Source organism: Sinocyclocheilus rhinocerous, unplaced genomic scaffold (assembly GCF_001515625.1).
Source record: "Sinocyclocheilus rhinocerous isolate Xijiao unplaced genomic scaffold, SAMN03320098_v1.1 scaffold800, whole genome shotgun sequence".
NCBI lineage: Eukaryota > Metazoa > Chordata > Actinopteri > Cypriniformes > Cyprinidae > Sinocyclocheilus > Sinocyclocheilus rhinocerous.
Window position 1 is genome coordinate 137,715 of NW_015636889.1, and position 13,250 is coordinate 150,964.

Below are 13,250 nucleotides of genomic sequence, written 5' to 3' on the forward strand. Positions count from 1 at the left end.
ATATTTAAAATGTACATTTATGCATTTTTTGAAATTTTGTTGAATTACTGAATAATGACAATCAAGTAATTCCAGATACATCTTAATTACAATATACAGTATAATTTTATGAATTATATACAGTATATTATTCTTAATTGAAGAGATGCCATAATAATAAACTATTGAATAATCACACTTAGTTGTCCTATGAATGTTTTCAAATTGTACATCTAAATCATAGCACTATTAAGTAATCACTATTAAATAATAATGAATTATTATCAATTCTGAATCTTACCCCCAAAGGTCTCACTTCAACTTTTCACTTATAATATATTTCACATAATTAGACCAGAGAGTGACATCTATGTTCAAGAGAATAATAGATGTGGGAGGGATCTTATCCTTGGGGGCATTTTATCCCATCTTACCCTACCTATATGTTTTTCCTGCCACAGTTTATTTGCACTAAAGCGATTAACTCATTGCTTTATCATGGCCCAATATTTTTCACTTGTACATAGCCCCTAATTGTAAAAAGTATTTATTGTCTGCATTTAACCCTGTAAAGCTTGACATTGTAATGGGATACCAGACTTGGACAAAGATATTAGTGAATTGGAGAGGTAACTTCATTGCACAGAGGAAAAATTGTGGTAAACGGGTAAGAAATGCAGATAAAGAGACTTTTGCAAAAGATGGCTGGTGAATAACAGAATCTTTTTCTCTTTACCAGGTTTCCTGAAGGAGAACGAGAGATATGATAATGATGTCTGAGCACACACTTTGAGGTATGGAGATCGGTGGATTCCAGGAGCCGGAGAGAGCAGGTGAGTATGGCGAGGAGTAGATAGAGACACTGGAGAACATAAGGGAGTCACAGGAGATCATGGAGGGAAACAGAAACATTTGCTGCTGGAGAACAGGTAGGAGCTATCCAAACTCCAGACAAGGAGGAAGTGAGAAGTGTGTGCTCTTATAGTGATAGTAATTGATGCGGTGATTAGAAGCAGGTGTGACTGATGAAAGGTCAGGAGATAGAGAATGTTGAGTGACGGTGGAGCCTGGTAAAACCGTAACAGACATATGTAATAATAGCTGGAATTTTCTAAATTACTTTTTTAATGGAACAGTTGGTTGAACCTTTAGTCAAAATATAAAAACAAATCCAAAAGATGTTTACATACACTACCGGTCAAAAGAATGGTTTCTATTTTAATATCCTTTAAAATATAATTTATTTCTGTGATGCAAAGCTGAATTTCCATCAGCCATTACTCCAGTATAAAGTGTCACATGATCCTTCAGATGAAAACTACATGTCAAATTGCCAACAAAAGTGACAGTGCAGCACAAAAGTTCAAACAACTCTGACAAACAATAAAATGCTCAATAAAATTTTAAAAACAATACTTTTTTTTTTTCTTTTTCGTTTGTCGTCAGGTATAATGACAGTATAAACATTATACAAATTACTGTTTGGAATTTTTTGAACTATAAATACTGAAAAAAATATCTGCAGTTGTTTTTACATGTCCTCCTACAATATTAATCTGGTTAGCACTTTACAATAAGCTTCCATTTGTTAACATTACTTAACAATATTAGTTATGCACAATACTTCTAAAGCACTGAATAATGATGTTGAAGTGATTCAATTATAACGTATTGAGAAGTAATGAAAAAATACGCTATTTTTATCAACTAATGTTAACAAATATTAATATTGTAATAAATGTACTGCTCATTGTTAATGTTAGTTAATGCATTAACTAATGGCAGTTTATGAAGACAACAGGGCTTCAGGTTAAAGATGCAGATGATCTCATAATCAAATCTCTGTCAGTAAGCATTGAGGAATGTTTTTTTATGCAGTTTGTTGTGGAGAACATTACAGCACAACGTTTATATGTTTCAGCTTTCCACAAAAGACAAATCTATTTAGGTGATAAAACACTTTAGGTTAGGGAACACATGTTTACTATTAACTAAGAGTTTTCCCTCAATAAACTCCTAATTAGTACTTTTCAGTAATAAGAAAGGCAGTTGTTTGTAGTAGTTATGTTTAGGTGCTGGGTTAAAGGATCTATATGGTCATGCAGAATAAGGCATTAATATGTGTTTTATAAGTACTAATAAACAGCCAATATGCAAGTAATATGTATGCTAATAAGCAACTAGTAAATATTGAATATGTGCTCCCTGAACTAAACACTACACCTAATATGAGGCTTCAAAAATACACTTGAGAAGTTTCCAATCTATACATCCATCACCCGCAGATTGTCTGGTTTCAAGAGGGTCCGGATTCATCACTAAGACTCGATCAGTTTATACTTTTAAAGAATTGACTGATTATTTGTTTCACTATGTTTGAATTCAACTCCACAAATGCACACATATTAAAATGATCTTACATCGTAAAGATAACATTGTGCGTGGGACTAACAGAAACCGACAAATCATCATTTTGACAAGTGTATGGTGTGCTCCTATAGGAAAAGAGAAAGCTATGAAACTGCCTGCATTTGCAATACAATGAAAACTTGTATTTATTCATTTTTTTTTTTCAGCTAAATATGTTAAACTAAACTAAGTGTGTGTTATAAATGTTGGCTGTTTTTCTTTCATTCTCTCTTCCACACAGGAGAGAAATGGCAATAACGTGCTTGGCTTGACTTTGCAAAATTATTCTTTGTTCAGTACGATTTTAAAGTGTGATAAGTACAAATGGCCATTTTATATACTGTAGGTTAGCTTGATAAGCCATTGGTGGTCACTGAAATGAGTGTCACACTAAACGTCCTCTCAGCTGTGATGAAAAGAGATTTGTCCAACGGCTCTCAAAGGACTGATCTAACTCCAACGGCATGTGTGATATTTAAAGCTGCAGCAACACCTCAAGTTGTCAACAACACAGGCTGCTAAATATGTTGAGGCACAGAAAACTCTGCCACTTTGACAAGATTGCTGGGAAATATGCAAATAGCAGCTCTATGAGAAGTGATGTTCAGCCAATTATAAATCATGTGTCAGTTGCTAATGCTTCCTGTGAATGTCGAGGGTTGTCCAGGGTGAGTTTAAATAAGCTCAGCAGCTATAAAAATATCCCATGATATTCAATGTGATGGACAAAGATTTGGCCGAAGACTCTGAAAGAATTGATTTCACTCCTAATGACCATCTAACTGTCTGTCCCGACTATAATGGTAGTAATTCACTTGATATATTTTGCTCATTTCATTTTAATGTTTTGTCTTGGCACACATGTCTTTTTCATAGGATTAGTGCTTGACTCATACTCGTCGTGGATATGATTCAACGTTTCGGTGAATAGCAGGACACTTAGAACGAACAATTCCTACTTATCAGATTAGGAGGTGCGAAGGAACTGAAACAGACTGTAGCCATAATAATCATAACATTTAAGCTAATTTAATACAAGCCTTCATTTAGATTACACCCTTCATCTTTGATGGACTGTAACGGCTTGTAAAAATGATGGTCTTAGACAGAGGGTCTTGGTGTTAAAACAGTCTTTTGGATTGGCTGTCTTTTGTTTCTGTGAACTGAGTGATGTGTGAAGAAGGGCTCATTCTTCATCCTACCCATTTGTCCACTGAAATAAACACTAGCTTCAGGCAAGACATTCATTATGGTGCTGTAAGAAGACAAAACGCTCATTCTGGCTCACAGTTTGATGGACACAGTCAATTTGAATATACTGTGGTCTCTAAGAGTATTTGGACATCTTTGGAGACTTAAGTCATTACACTTTAATGATGTATGGTTTTCATTGTATTATATAAAAAAATATATTAAATAGATGTATCTACAAATAAATGATACTAGAGCTAAGATATAATTCATGACTTTAACTTTAAACAGGTTGCACAAAAGTTCATAACCAGAACATGGCCAAATAGTTTTTATCTTCATTTTAAACAACACATTTAAAACCTATCTATCTATCTATCTATCTATCTATCTATCTATCTATCGGGGAAAATATTTATTTGATTCCCTGCTGATTTTGTAAGTTTGCCCACTTACAAAGAAATGAAGGGACTGTATTTTTTATGGTAGGTTTATTTTAACGGATAGAGACATAATATCAACCAAAAAATCCAGAAAAAACACATTATATAAAGGTTAGAAATTGATTTGCATTTCAGTGAGTGAAATACGTATTTGATCCCCTACCAACCAGCAAGAATTCTGGCTCCCCCAGATAATGATCTTAAGGCAGTTGGGACCACAGTCACCAAGCAAAACATTGGTAACACACTACGCCTCAATGGACTGAAATCCTCCAGCGCCCGCAAGGTCCCCTGCTCAAGAAGGCACATGTACAGGCCTGTTTAAAGTTAGCCAAATAACATCTAAATGATTCAGGGAAGGCTTGGGAGAAAGTGTTGTGGTCAGATGAGAGCAAAATTGAGCTCTTTGGCATTAACGCGACTCGCCGTGTTTGGAGGGAGAGAAATACTATGACCCTAAGAACACCATCCATACAGTCAAGCACGGAGGTGGAAACATTATGCTTTGGGGCTGATTTTCTGCTAAGGAAGAGCTGTCAAAGGATGTCAGAGACAATATTGTAGATCTGCACAAGGCTTGAATGGGCTACAAGACCATCAGCAAGAAGCTTGGTGAGAAGGAGACAACTGTTGGTGCGATTATTCGGAAATAGAAGAAATACAAAACAACCATCAATCGGCCTCGGTCTGGAGCACCGTGCAAGATCTCACTTCATGGGGTCAGGATGTTCATGAGAAAGGTGAGGGATCAGCCCCGAACTACACGGGAGGAGCTTGTTAATGATCTTAAGGCAGTTGGGACCACAGTCACCAAGCAAAACATTGGTAACACACTACGCCTCAATGGACTGAAATCCTCCAGCGCCCGCAAGGTCCCCTGCTCAAGAAGGCACATGTACAGGCCCGTTTAAAGTTTGCCAAAGAACATCTAAATGATTCAGAGAAGGCTTGGGAGAAAGTGCTGTAGTCAGATGAGACCAAAATTGAGCTCTTTGGCATTAACTCAACTCGCCGTGTTTGGAGGGAGAGAAATGCTGACTATGACCCCAAGAACACCATCCCTACAGTCAAGCACGGAGGTGTAATTCTCAAACTGAGCTCTGTGTAATTCAAGATTATTTGATAAAACAACCAAGGTCCCTTTGTATTGATGAATGCATGGAAATCACTTTTACAATTGCATTTGAATTCCCCACATACAATTTTAATCAACAAGACCTTTTTGGGGTTGCAGGTGTTACGACTGAATATTCAGGAAAAAGGGAATGAAGGATATAAATAAATGTCTCTGTTTTATTATAATTCTGGAGTTTTACTGTTGAACTGCTTTTCTGATGAACTGCTATAGAAAAGTGAGGGGGAAAACAGAAATAGAAATATATTTTATCATCACTGGAGTGGTTATCTTAGGTCATATCAACCTTTGTGGAGGTGACATAATCTCTGTGGAGTATGGAGCGGCGAAACACTGCAAATATTGAAAAATAAATAAATAAAAGGACTTTATTATTTTTTTGGACTTTATTCTATCTGTGGCAAGTCTATTTGGGGAATAAGAGTTCTGTGAATGATATGAGGCTTGAGGTAGATGATCTGATGAAAAATGAGTTACAGTGATGGTCAACTGAAGTGCAATCTGAGTTTGGCCTACCTTTGGCTTTATGATCCCAGGCCATTTCTCTGTTTCATCAAAGGCTACACCCTCCCTCTGATCCATCACTGTCAAAGATGACATGCACTGGACAGCCTAATCATTCCTTCATCTCCAAGAATATGGAGAGCCATCGCTGATCGACTGAAAGATAATATCAGCTCTCCCGTCGACACTGTATCTGGCTTTGACCAGTCAGAGTGAATCAATTGGGGAATCAATTTCGAGGTGACTGGCTTGTCTGAGAGTTGAAGACTTCCTCACTAGCCACTCATACCCAGGCTACTTGTAAACCTGGAATTGGCTTATAATTACTAACCTTGAGAAAGATCAATCATTCGGTCATATTTTAGACAGTTTGCTATTTTGAAGGGCTGTTGTTGTTGTTGTTAAATTACTGTAATTAGCAGTAGAGTTGTGGACTACAAGATGTGTGATATAAGCTATATGACAAACTAACAAGCATATAGTGTATTTCAACTTTAGTTTTTTATTTTTTTTGGGGGGGGGGTTGCGGCTGGGTTAGATCTATTTATTTACTCATTATTACATTAAAAAAGCTAATCACATACAATGACTTGAATGTACCCCTTCTATAATGAATTTCTCAATTAAAATTTATTGATATTTTGATATTTTTAGAGAGGCATAAAGTAAAGTTTCTGGATAAAATGTTCTCATATCATAATGAAAAAAAGCTTGATTTAATTTTTTCTTAGAAAAAATATTTCTAAGACTTTTTATTTTCTCTCTACAAAACTGCTTCACTGCTTATTAACTACACAAGCAAAATCAATAAATCAAAAGCCAACATTCAAAAATATGCTGGAAAATAAACAAATAAATAAATAATAAACAGATACATACATTTAATTAATAAATAGATAAAGATATATAATAAATAAAAAGTGGGAAGTGATATTTAAGAGAAGACTACTATAGTCCACTATAGAATCAGTGTATCAAGGTTAGTTCAGGTTATAAAATGTCATGTGGAGCGACTCCCCAAAATTCATGCTTGATGTAATCTATCACTCACATGTATATTCAAAGAAAATGGTAAACCACAATGGAATATTTAGAGTCATTATATGAAAGCATTTGTCGAAAATTCACTTTTTTTCTGAACCATATGGCGCCAGCATGAATACTAAGAGTACATTAGGCAAATGTGTCTTAAACTAGATTTTTTTTTTAAAGCTTATTCTTTTTATTTATGATGGACACCTTTAAACAATGAGAAACTGACTTCTTAACCTATAAAACTGTTCATTGTTCTTCATAAGTCAGTACTTTTTTCCAGATTTTCTAGCTTTAATGATACTGTATGTCTAAAGGGCAAGAAGAGCACAGCATCTCCAGTTGACTTGCTATTGTAGATGGGGAGACAGGTCGGTGCTTTTTTTTTTTTTAGTTTTACTACATTCTGTGGCGTCAAACTCTCTGGCTTCAAAGCCTGTTAAAGTTAAAATGACACTTCTGGAGAGGGAAGAGGACATAAATATTCGATGAAATACCCATAGGGAAGGCAGAGAGTGAGAGAGAGACAGAAAAAGAGAAAAAAAGTTGGTAGGCCGAGGAGGGATGGAGGGAAGGTATGGTTGCACTGTTCTCTTGTGTTATAAAAGAAGAAAGTTCCATGACTGCGTCAAACAGGCCAGTCTTTGTCCATTTTGAAACTTTGCATATTTTTGCCTTTACCCAAACTATCTAAGAAAGTTTGGAGAGAAGTAGTGAATCATTCTTTTGAGTCAGGTCTTTTCACAGAACAGGTTAGTTCAAGCAGAATTGGTTCAAATGTGGTTCATAAGTCACTAACTTACTCATGTAATTGGACATTTCTGACTGAGTAAACAACGTTCCCATTTGCTGAAGAGATGAAAACCTGTTCAACACAAAATAAGTTATTTTATTTATTTATTTATTGTATTTTATTTTTTTCATTGGGATCAATGGGGCGGGAGGGGGATTTAGGGGATTAAGAAAGAAAAGCCATACCAATTTGGAATGCCATGAGGGTGAGTATATGGAGACAACATTTTAATTTATGGGTTTAACTATCCCTTTAAACAAACAAAAAAAAAAACTATAATTTTATGACGTCAAAAAAAAAAGGGTGAGATGAGTGATGAGTGAGCTGATTAGTGGGTCTTAATGTGGGATGTGTGTATGGAAGTTTACATTTTAAGTGAGACCACACCTGATTTTTCATTATTGTCTAAAATTACAATACTATATGCTTTTAGCTTAGCAAACAATTGCTGTTATTAAAGAGCATGAAAACAGACCTTTTCAATATAAATGCCTCATCCATCTAGAGCAAATGAATTTTTAAAGATTTATTATCTTAATTTAGGATTAGCCCCTATCTCTGCGTTAAAGAAGCTGTTTTTTTCGCGGCTTATTTTCCTCATGAAGCCCAATCAAAAGCTCATCCAACTTCAATTGAAGTTGTGTTTTAATCAGAACTATGCCATATTGGCAGGGTCTCCATGGGAGGAAGCTGTTGGTTCACGCAAAGGTCACTATTTTGGAGGATCAAAGGCTTCTCGCTCAAGCTCTTTCACTCTCTCCTTCTCTTCCTCTCTCTTTGATCTCTCTTCTCATTCTCAGAGAGCAGAGACAGTGGTCCCTCCCAGTTGTTCCTCTTCTCTTTAAAGCATTCACAGTAGCTATACTTGATATCCTCATAAAACACGACACCACACATGCACACACAGGCGCACAAACTCGATGTCGGCCTCTCAAGGGTTAGTTGTGTGGCTGTGTGGGTGTTGAGCTGGCGGTTTGAAATGGCAGAGCTGGTGGAGGAACGGGAACGTTGCAGGAGAGAGCTAATTGTGGCTGTAACGTGGGCTGGTGTGCACAATGGGTGCCAATGATAAACACTGCCACTTCACTGAGGAATATGTATAGATTTGGGTATAATATAACCATTGGGGTATAATATAGCCATTACATGCTAAGCTATGAGTAACCTGGTTTGTGCAAAAAAACAAACAAAACAAACAAACAAACAAAACAAAAAAAAACATTCTTGATTCAATGATTACAGTCACTAGTGGTGAGTTTTATTGAAAAAAGGCTTTTTATGACATTTATGGATGGTAGTGCATGGAGAGAAAAAGGATCAAGTGGACTCAAGTCCCCAATAATAAATTAAAAATGAAATTCACACATACAATGTCTTGAATACACTTCTATGATAAATGTTTTTTTTTTATTTAAAATTATTTAGTTTTTAAAATTCAGTATGTTGCAGATATAACATACTGTCCACATATCATAAGAAAAAAAGAGAATTAAAAGAATTACATTACTGAAAAGGAGACATAACACCTCCCTGTTGCTTTCTCTTCCAATATACACTGAACAAAATTATAAACGCAACACTTTTGTTTTTGCCCCCATTTTTCATGAGCTGAACTCAAAGAACTAAAACTTTTTCTATGTACACAAAAGGCCTATTTCTCTCAAATATCGTTCACAAATCTGTCTAAATCTGTGTTAGTGAGCACTTCTCCTTTGCCGAGATAATCCATCCACCTCACAGGTGTAGCATATCAAGATGCTGATTAGACAGCATGATTATTGCACAGGTGTGCCTTAGGCTGGCCACAATAAAAGGTCACACTAAAATGTGCAGTTAAAATGTGCGGGGGGGGGATTCCGAAAACCAGTCAGTATCTGATGTGACCACCACTTGTCTCACGCAGTGCAACACATCTCCTTCGCATAGAGTTGATCAGATTCAGTGTATATATAGAGAGAGGAAGGTGTTATATTGTCGCAAAGTGAATGCAAATAACACATGCAGATTTAATAATGACAAACAAAGTAAAGGAACAATGTAAACCAGGAAACAGAACTTAATCCAACAACACAACATCCATAAAAGAACAAGACCAGACAATGAACACAGGGAACACAATGGCTTACAGGGGTCATTAGATTAACAAGACACAGGTGCAAACAATCAGGGAGTAATGAGGGGGAAACACAGGAAAAAGGAACAAAGCAAAACTACAAACGAAAAAAAAAAACAGTCCACAAAATCACAAAGATAGCAACATGAAAAAAATAATAATAATAAAATAAAACTAAAAGGTCAGGGAAGGTGGTGCAGAGAAGGAGGACAATGGGTGTGGATGGAAGGTGGGCCTGGAGATCATGGCGAAGCAAGGTATAGTCGGTGGAATTGGAGAGTCCCAGGGTGAATCAGGGACCCAAGGCAGGTCCAGCAAAGCAGGGAGCCAGAGTGGAGCTGGCAGAGCAGGAGACCAAAGTGAAGCAGGGAGAGGGAAACAAACTCCATGGCCATAACAGAACAGGAATAGATGGCCTCCGTGGCCGTGACAAAGCAGACAGAGATGGGTACTGTAGCTGATACGGAACAATCCAGAGGAGCTGCAGTGGACGCTGTCATCTCAGATGAGGAAATGTGTGCAGCCTAAACACACAAGATTGTGTTTGCCATAGCCACTAATCTGACCAACTACCCAAGGTGTAATCAGTCTTAATTTTTTGGCTTCAAATTAGACAAATTTTCTTTTTTATGTAACTGACTTAAAAAAATTATGACCAGTATTAAAGAAAAAAATAAATAAATCATGACTACGTAAGACTAGTCTATGCAGTATATGCAACCGGCCACATTTAATTAAGGCTGAAACTCTGCAGGGCTGAGGCTCTCCAGGAACTGACATTGGCACCCCTGGTCCAAAGATTAATAAATAAATTAATAAACCCATGAATTACCTTTTTGAATATAATGATTAAGATGGTTACACCACATTATATTTTTAAAGTAATTATATTTAATCTTTTCTTGAAAATTATTTAAAAGGTTTTAAAAACGCTATGAAACCAATACAAAGAGCTTATTTTTAAGAACTGCCATCACAGAAAGTACAGCAGAAGGACCTTGGGGACCTCCGGGTTGAGATCACCATGCGTAGGAGTGCCAAGACTACCAGGCTTGGGACCACTGGGCTTTGGAGAGCTGAGACCACCGGGCTTGGGATGTGATATGTGACCATGTGACATTCTTAGAGTCGCATTTAAACTTTTCTTAAAAATTCTTAAAAGTTTTTCAAAACCCTGTGAAACCAACAAAGAGCTTATTTCTAAGAATTGGGCACATTTAAACAAGATTTTTAAAAGATGTTCCTTTTCTTTATCGTGGATACTCTAATTTGTCACTGACCCATTTATAATTGAAACACATTGATGGATCACAAACATTTAACTGCAAAAGATTTATTGACATGGCTTGTATAGCAAGTGGCAGTGGTAGAGACTTATAGTGAAAATCATCACCTTTTGTTTTGAAATACAGAGTCTTGTAAAATTTCAGTGTGTGTGTGTGAGGGAGCATTAATTGAATTACTTGCATCTCAATAAGACCAATTTCTCACCAGATTTCTAAGTAAAAAAGCCACAGTCTGTAAGTAGGAGGCTGAAGAGCAGAAAAAAAAGAGGAATACAAAAGCGATTGAGGGGGCTTGGTTTTTAAGCTTCCATGACACTAATGCTTAGTACTTCAAGAGAGCATTATTAAAATGAACTGAGACCTCTGGGGAGAAAGAGAGCAAGGTCTCAGGAGCTAAAGGGCCCAAGCTCTAACATAAAAGCACTCCAATATCTCTTCCTACTTCTTTTGTTCCTTTTCTCCACCTCTCTCTCACACTCTCTTACTCTTGGTCTTGCTCTAAGTCTTACAGAGAATGATGGCTCAATTTCTAATCTCTGAGTTAGGGAGGGAGTACTACTCAAAACACGTCAATTAAAAAAAAAAAAAACTAGCAGACATACTTTCTCACTTGCCTCAGGAGCCTATCTTGGCTGCTGAGAGCTTACAAAATATAAATCCGTCAGCTAAATGGTTTTATCAGTCTTAAGAATGGATACAGTGCACTGTATGCTGTTACTGCATTTCACTTTTAAACGGACGCCGTGGGAAATTTTGAATTGTAAATTTGTGTTATGTTCATGGCTGCTAGTTTCTGTCATTTCGTTTTACAATAAAAGTTATGCGGTTCATTCTAATTAAATTACTGTATACTATGAGTTCATAGTAAACAAGAAGTTTTGCATTTGATTGATCAAATGTTTATCAGTGAATAAAAGTGAAGTAATTTTTGCTTGGTTATTAAAACTTGTCTTTATAAATGCAAGATTTAGAGGTATATTTGTAGGGTAAACAAGGTGTAAAGTTAGTAAGCAAAACTTACTGAATGCACCTTTACCTTTTCATGTGACTCTTATTCATCCCAATTGTGTCAATATTCTTAGGCTTTATACTGACATCTATTGGTGTGGATGCATGATGTTTATTAACTGCTGCCACTCCACAGTGAATTTGAATGTTTGTTTGTTTTTCCTCCATGTTTTTGTTCATGATATTACTCAGTGTGACAGGCATTGGTACTTATCTCATGAACTCTTATAAACACTCTTTGGAGAGCCTGGTAGATGTCAAGATTATTTAGTGAATTGCTATTATATGGTATCAAAAGTTGATACTTTTATGGTAAATGTGCATTCTTTTTTAATCATGACATCCTCAGTCACCTTTTATTGCCATTGCATGGAAAATACATTTTTTTTCCCGGAATGTCTCCTATTGTGTTCTGCAGCAGGGAGAAGGTCATATGAGTCAATCTCTTAACTTATTTGCTCCATGTAACACAGTGCAACCACTTAAGTCATTTAACACTATTACGCCAGCTGGGAGAAAATAATCAAAAGAAGTTTCCAGGGAACACTAATCACCAAAATTGTGAGTTCAAACAAAACAACTATTTTCAATTTTAAACTACAAACAGCACAATATAGTTATTTATTATTTATGGTGTTACGACAGAAAATGTCCAGCCTGTATTGATTTCACAGTAAAATTCCAAATACAGTATTTTTTTTTTAAGAAATTGCTGTTAATTTGCTTAATCCTGACAATGATTTACCGTGCACTACATTTACATTTACATTTAATCATTTAGCAGACGCTTTTATCTAAAGCGACTTACAAATGAGGACAATAAAAGCAGTCAAAACTAACAAAAGAGCAACAATATATAAGTGCAAATGACAAGTCTCGGTTAGCCTAACGCAGTACACGTAGCAAGGTGTATATATATATATATATATATATTACACACACACACACATACACACAGAAAAACAAGTAGATAGAATAGAAAAAATAGAAAGCTAGTGTTTGTTTGTTTTTTTGTTTTTGTTTTAATAAAAAAGAAGATAAATATAGATAGTATAATTAAAATAGAATAGAAAGTGCTAGAGTTAGAGGGTCAAATAAAGGTGGAACAGATGTGTTCATCACACCACTACATGCACTTACAGACACCAGATTCTATAAAAGACACACTATGCTGGTCATTTTTTTTAATCAATATGTACATGTACATGTCTTGTACTGATCAGCCAACAGCATGAGGAAGACAAAATACAAAAATCTTCTGACCAGAAAATTCTGATGCATCCCTGGAAAGAAACATCTCGGGTTACGTATGTAACCCTGGTTCCTCGAGGGAACGAGACGCTGCGTCGGAAAACGC